This window comes from Mandrillus leucophaeus, unplaced genomic scaffold (assembly GCF_000951045.1).
Source record: "Mandrillus leucophaeus isolate KB7577 unplaced genomic scaffold, Mleu.le_1.0 Scaffold1168, whole genome shotgun sequence".
In the NCBI taxonomy this organism is placed as follows: Eukaryota; Metazoa; Chordata; class Mammalia; order Primates; family Cercopithecidae; genus Mandrillus; species Mandrillus leucophaeus.
The window spans coordinates 95,464-102,893 of NW_012099965.1; the positions used below are offsets into that span (position 1 = coordinate 95,464).

The following is a 7,430-nucleotide window of genomic DNA, read 5'->3' on the forward strand; positions in this document are numbered from 1 at the left end:
AAAAAAAAAAAAAAAAAAACTTTCTTCTGGACAGCTTACTCTGTTTTGACCCATTATAATGAGTCTCTGTTGCCCCAAAACTGTATGGCCACAGGGGTAGAATGACAAGCCCATAGATGCCATTTTACCTATTCTCTATGCTGTTTTTCAGAGACCTTGGTTTTCTTACACAACTTTCTTATCATGCCTGGATGACTCCAGGCAGTTGCACCAACTTCTCTTTTGTAGATGAATCCAATAAACTGGCTTTACAATAACACCTGGAAGTTTAAACCACACCAAGTACAAGGAGTCCTAGAAGCTAAAGCACACCAGTGGATGACAATGGGAGGCTTATTGAAATAGCAGGCATTTTCCCAGACACTCCTGATAAACTGTTGACATGAGGTGCTAATCAATGAAAAATAGTTAAACATCTGCATGACTCTACCCATTTGGGAAGAGATTTCCTGTTTCAAATAATGTCTTGGCTTTTTATAGAAAAAGGATTACTTAAAGCAGTAAACCAGGTTACTCGAGCCTGTGAACCACGTGCCTGAAATAACCCAAATGACCAATGTTTATCTCCTCCTTTAGTAAGGCCTGTTCAGCATAGAGGAACGTACCTTGGTGAAGATTGGCAAATAGACTATACTTAGATGCCCCCATGTAAAGGGTTTAAATATTTATTAGTATTCATTGACACTTTTACTGTTTGGATTGAGGCTTTTCCTAACCAATCTGAAAAGGCAATTGAGATTCCCAAACTCCTACTAAAAGAAATAATTACGCCCCTGGGTGAGGTGGCTCATGCCTGTAATCCCTGCACTTTGGGAGGCCGAGTTGGGTGGATCACCTGAGTTGAAGACCAGCCTGGCTAACATGATGAAACCCCCATCTCTACTAAAAACACAAAAAATTAGCCAGGTGTGCTGGTGGGCATGTCTAATCCCAGCTACTTGGGAGACTGAAGCAGGAGAATCGCTTGAACCTGAGAGGCAGAGGTTGCACTGAGCTTAGAGCATGTCACTTCACTCCAGCCTGGACAACAAGAGTGAAACTCCTTTGCCAGAAAGAAAGAAAAAGAGAGACAGAGAGAGAGAGAAAGAAAAGAAAAGAAAAGAAATAAAATAATTCCTATATTTGGGCTGTTGAAGAGTTTACATAGAGATAATGGCCGATATATCTTTCACAGTGACAAATACACAAAACATATCTTGAGCCCTAGAAATTTAGTACTGCTTTCACTCAGTGTGAAGGCCACAGTCTTCAGTGAAAGTAAAAATTGCTAATCAAACTCAAAAAAGGACTCTTGCTATGCTATGCCAAGAAACATCAAAGACCTGGCTGTGTTTACTATCTGTAGCCTTACTACAGATTCCAGTGGCCTCTAAGGGAAATCTGCAGCTCAGCTCTTTTGAAATAATGTATGGAAGGCCTTTTTTAGCTACATACCTTCTAGTAGACACAGATACTTTCAAGCTATAGAATTATGTGACAAGTACAAAACACACTCTGAATATGGAAATCAAAGACTCCCTTCCCCAACTAAGGAATATAATCTTGTTACAACCCAGCCAGGAAATTGGGTCCTATTAAAAACTTGGAAAGAAGGATCCCCAGCAGATCAACTTTCCCCAAAGTGGAAGGGATCCTATCAAGTTCTCTATAGTACCCCAACTGCAGTTAAAATTCTGGGAATAAATAGCTGAGTCCACTTAACTCGAATTAAACCTGCCTTTTATGAAGTCCTACAGGCCAGCTGAACACAAGAGACTGATCCTGTTTATCCCCATGAGCCAGTGACCTCCAACTCTTGTTCAGAAGAAATGAAAGGGATGGGTAACATAAAGATATGGATTGGCATTCTACTCTTGGGTATTAGTTGGAATCATGCAGAGAGTAACTTATTTACTGAGTGGGCACAGACTTCATCCTCTCTACATAGTCAAACAAACTGTTGGGTATGTAGATATTTTAACAGAGACCCAAAGGAAACCTGTGCTTTGATCAAAACCAAATGTTTTGTGTATGCTCCAGACTATTTACATAACATTACCCAGGTCATAAAAGTTTTAGGCACTCATATATCTCTGCCATTTACATGCTGTCAACCATATACCAGTTTGGTTCCAACAACTTCCCACTTCTTGAAAGGCCTTCCTGTTTAGTTTACTTGGAATAATTTTACTAATTTTATTTTGCTGTTCTGGAATATATTGTGGTTGTACTCTTAGTGTAGGAATGCAAGACAAGCTCACTAAATGCTTTCTTAAATTGGACACTTAGTAGTCTTCCAGATATCACCTTTTTTTGGAACTCAAAGTTATGAACGACCTTCACCATACCAACACTGTCTGACTGAGTTTCTCTCTACCCTGAATGCAAGAGAGCCCGATGGTTAGGCAGGAATATTATTGCCCCTAATCAGCCTGAAAAAGTTACAGAAGACGAATCTTAATCTCTCTGCAACACTTAGGATTAAGGGTCCGCTTGTAAAAGAAGGGGAAAAATATGTCAGAATCATTTGAACCAGAGCGACTCCATTTTGAGAGAGAGCTGGGAAAATGACGCTGAGACTTGCTGGGCTGCATTCTCAGCAAACTAGGCATTCCTAGCCTCTAGATGTTTATGGTTAAAGAAACGAATTAATAATGTTGACTAAGCAGAACCAGATGGAGGAATGCCCAGATATTCCAACATCTGGGGAATAAAGGCATTCCTAATTTTGCTTTAAGAATAATATCGAGTTGGCCAGGCGTGGTGGCTCACGCCTGTAATCCCAGCATTTTGGGAGGTCAAGGCGGGTGGATCTCCTGAGGTCAGAAGTTCGAAACCAGCCTGGTTAACGTGGTGAAACCCCATCTCTACCAAAAAAACAAAAATTAGTCGGGTGTCATGGTATGCACCTGTAGTCCCAGCTACTCTGGAGGCTGAGGCAGAAGAATCGCTTGATCCCTGAAGGCGAAGGTTGCAGTGAGCCGAGATCGTCCCATTGCACTCCAGCCTGGGCAACAAGAGCGAAACTTTGTCTCAAAAAAAAAAAAAAAAAAAAAATTATTCACACATTCAATACATTGAAAAAAAGAGACAGCAAAGAAGAGACAGAATTTTTCCGTGCTTTGGGATGGGCCTGGTTAAGCTCAGGGAGGAAGCCCCGCCCGAAAAGGCTGAAGCTTAGGCTGTCAATCTTTCTTCATTCAGCTCAACGTCTGATGACATCTTCTGTCACTCGGGGCCTTAGAAGGCGGGGTCTTAAACGTTATCCAAACAGAGACGCTGTCCTGGGAACTGTCCAATCAGGCATACAGCTGGAGCGAACAGGGCGGCTTCCGGGATTTGGCGGGGCCTTTGTCTCTAACTGAAGCGGGAGCTTCAGGTCTTGTCCTCACTGCTTTGTGTCTTCTGGTTTTAGGGGCGCAGCCTCTGTGGCCCTGTGACCTGTCCCCTGGAAGCCTAGAAATGGTGAGAGTGCCGGGTCTGACATCCCCAGAGAGGGAACGGGGCTGGCTGGAACCGTTGGGAAGCGGCTGTGGCGGGACTCAGGCCTCCCCGCAATCAGCTTTACAATCTGCGCCCCGAGTTCTCCTTCAGCTCGGCCTCAGCCCCCTTCAGCCATGAGATGGCGGCGGCGCTGACAGCCGGGCTCCGGGCGTCCTGTCTCTTCCCTGCGCAGTGACTGTGCCCTGGCCTGGAGCCCTCTCTGGGCAGCTCTGCACCAGTAGCCCCGCGTCTCTCTCAGATTGTGCAGGGACCACGGGAGAAAGGTCGGGGCAGAATCCTGACTCGGGGTGCGGGTTCATCAATGGGAAGAGCTTTGATCCGCGGGGTTTTCAGGCCATTTTTTTCCTATTAAAAATTTATGAGCGTCACTGCAAAAACATTAAATAATTTAATCAAAGTGTGATTCAAAAATTTTAGAGCACCTTGCTGTGGTTTGTAATTTGTAATCCATGGAAGGAAAGGCTTTTAAAAGTTTCGTGATAAAGAAAACCAAATTCCATAATTGGCTAGGTACAGTTATGTAGATTTTGTTGTTGTTTTGTTGTTGTTGTTGTTTTGTTTTCTCTCTCTGTTGCCCAGGCCGAAGTGCAGTTGTGTGATCTCGGCTCACTGCAACCTCCGCCCCCCGGGTTCAAGAGATTTTTCTGCCTCAGCCTCCCTAGTAGTTGGGACTACAGGGGCCCGCCACCACATTTGGCAATTTTTTTTTTTTTTTTTTTTTAGCAGAGATGGGGGGGATTTCACCGTGTTGGTCAGGCTGGTCTCGAACTCCTGACCTCAGGTGATCCACCCACCTTGGCCTTCCAAAGTTTTGGGATTACAGGCATGAGCCACTGTGCCCGTCCTAGTTTCTTAATTTTTACAATCAAGGTGGAAATATCCTGGTTGTGTAATCAGAGCTTAATTGGCAGTTTATAGTTGGTTAAGCCTGGATTTTGTTTCTGCCAATGTAGTAATTTATCAAAAAATGCTCTTCAGTTTCGATTTTTTTTTTTTAGAAGTAGAAATCCAGGAAATAGAGCCACCTAAATCTAATTTCCTGCTAATTAATGATTTTCACACTCCACAGGGGACTGATTTTTCCCTGAATTTTTCACTAGTGTCCCAAGCAGGGCCTCAGGTCTGCCCCTCATCCCCTATTTCTCCAGCCTGACTGGCTTGCAGTAAGATACTAAATTTCCAGTTTCGTGACATTGCCAAATGCCAGTTTCTCCTCCCTAAATAACTTTATCAACTATTTGTCCTTTAGTGTACATATTGATACCTATTTTAATGAATAATTTTTTTTTTTTTAAATATTTGAGACAGAGCCTTACTCTGTTACCCAGGCTGGAGTGCAGTGGCATGATCTAGGCTCACTGCAGCCTCCGCCTCCTGGGCTCAAATGGTTCTCTTGTCTCAGTCTCCCAAGTAGCTGGAATTATAGATGCCTGGCACCATGCCTGGCTAATTTTTGTATTTTTAGTAGAGACGGGGTTTCATTATGCTGGCCAGGCTGGTCTCAAACTTCTGGCTTCAAGTGATCCACCCTCCTCAGCCTCCCAAAGAGCTGGGATTATCCATGTGAGCTACCGTGCCTGGTGAATGAATTATTTTTTGACAAAGCATTTGATGGCACATTTAAAGAGATTTTATTTTATTTTTTGGTAAATATTTCCTATGAAAATAAAGCAAAGAATAATCTGACACTATTGTAAACTATCTCTGTGTATTTTTTTCTTTTATTTTCCCTAGTCACATATATCTTATCAGAATGTTTTTGGGTCAAGATTTTTTTTTTGGAAAGTTTATAGGGTGATATGTCTTCAGTCACCCTTCAGTTTTTGCTTGGACCTGGGTTTCAGTACTGCATGGTGATAAACAATGATACCCACTGTGGCTATGTCTGCTAGAGTGTCTAGTGAATATCAGCTACTGGGTCATATTCTCTCACAGGACAACCTGAGGTATTGAGTGTAACTTCTCAAGTGTGCAGATGGATGCCTTGGGGCTAAGAGGCATTTCCTGGTGCACTTTTGTTTTTTTAAAAAAACTTAATTCCTTGAGACATTAATATTGTCTTCACCCAACCCAACTTTCATTTCTTGGAGACACATTGCTGGTCAGCCAATAGATACAAGCATTGAGGAGAAAAATAATTTCTGCGTCCCGGATTCCTTTAGGGGTCAGAAAAATAGTGCAAGAAAAATAGTAAAAAATTTCTAGAAAAAAAACCAGCATTCCAAAAGACCAAAAAACCACCAAAAACCAAAAAACTGACTCCATTGTGGTGGTGTAAGAACTTGCGGTGTAAAATGCGCCTGAGGCATTCACTGGGGCATAGTTCAGAGTCTCCTGAGAGGGGTTATTGAGCACATAAGTGAGAAGGATGGGATGGGACAATAAACTAATCGAATGGCCTGACTTGACACACGGGTAAGACGTGCCTTGAAAGGATTTGTTCACTTATTTTGACCTAAGGTTTATGTATTTTTTTAAGGCAGAGTTTCCCTCTGTCACCCAGGCTGGAGCAAAGTGGTGCCATCTCTGCTCACTGCAACCTCCAAATCCCCACTTCGGGTGATTCTCATGCTTCAGTCTCCCAAGGAGCTGAGATTACAGGTGTGGACCACCATATCCAGCTAGTTTTTCTATTTTTAGTAGAGATGGAGTTTCACCACACTAGCCAGGCTGGTGTCAAACTTCTGGCCTCAAGTGACTCACCTTCCTTGGCCTCCTGAAGTGCTGTGATTGCAGGCATGAGCCACTGTGCTCAGCTGACCTCAGTTTTTTAACTGTATATTGCATTTTATTAATAGAGCTAGAAAGGTAAGAAAATATTTACAAAGGGCATAAAAAGTGAGTTTCAAAAAATTTAATAATTTATTTGTTGAAAACTGTTACTTTATCTTTCTCAGTGAGTTTAGAAATTTTCTCAAGCATGCGTTTTTATGGCTGAGTGATTTAATACAGAATTCCATCTCACTTTTAGAATGGTAGCTCAAGGAAAAAAAGAAAAATCTCTCTTCAGTTTCGCTGTAGACAATGAATACATTTCCCAAAAAAATGTGGTAGATAATTGGTGAGTTACGTGTATTACTGAAAACTTCAGTTCCTTTTCTTAGCAGGATACAATTTTGACAGCGAATATCTTTGTTCTACATCCTTTTTTTGTTTACTACATGATTTTTAATACAAATAATAATACAGTTACTGCCTGAAAGGAACACATACTTCTGCTTTTCTTTCTGAGGTATAAAATGTAAGCACCTTAAAATGTTCTTTGGTTATATGAACACTGTGCTTGAGTAATTTTGCTGAGTTTTTCTAACAGTTTTAGTTTCAAAAACGAAATTAATAACTCTAACATGGAAATTAAAGCTTAAGCTGCAGGAGGGTGCCCCTTGTAGGTCATAGATCTGGTTGCCATGAGGAACAAAGGAAAGTAGGGGAGTTTTATTACCTCTAAAGCAGCTTGTCTTTCTTATTGTGTCCTGCCTCCGTTGGCTGGAGTTGGACGGCACCATCCGATTGGCTAAACCCAGTTGGCTAACTTGAAAAGTGCAGGAATGCGGTTATATCGGTGGGAAGGCAGGAAGATCAGTTTCAGCGGAAGTAGCCCTTGCGATGGGAGGAGTAATTCACAGAGTGTGTAGCAGATGTGGAATGTGAACTGCATAGATAAGAACTGGGGAAAAGGTTGTTTACCAGGGAAGGGGGAACGCAGAGAGTAAAGAAGTCGTCTCGTCTTGAAAGCAAGGAAAAAAAGGGCAAAGAAACTTAAGTAAGCTAAACTTTTGAAGAAGAATTTCTTACAGTATTCAACATCTATGCATTCATTACACGATTAAGAAAATGCTCATTTAAACAGGATGGCATTTATTACCCAGGAAGTTATGAAAAAACTATCAGGAGATACCTGCTTATTAGGGTGCTAAAGAAAGACTACTTAAAATCACTATTAAAAA

At 41.9% G+C, this 7,430-nt stretch overlaps 1 pseudogene across 1 annotated transcript in view; it reads left to right on the forward strand.

Moving 5' to 3' along the window:
* Nucleotides 1-3,332: 3,332 nt before the first annotated feature.
* LOC105553537 overlaps nucleotides 3,333-7,430 on the forward strand; it is a 55,043-nt pseudogene continuing 50,945 nt past the window's right edge. Inside the window, exon 1 of the transcript XR_001008171.1 lies at nucleotides 3,333-3,444. The product of XR_001008171.1 is annotated as a zinc finger protein 726-like (transcript). The remainder of the gene's footprint in view (nucleotides 3,445-7,430) is intronic.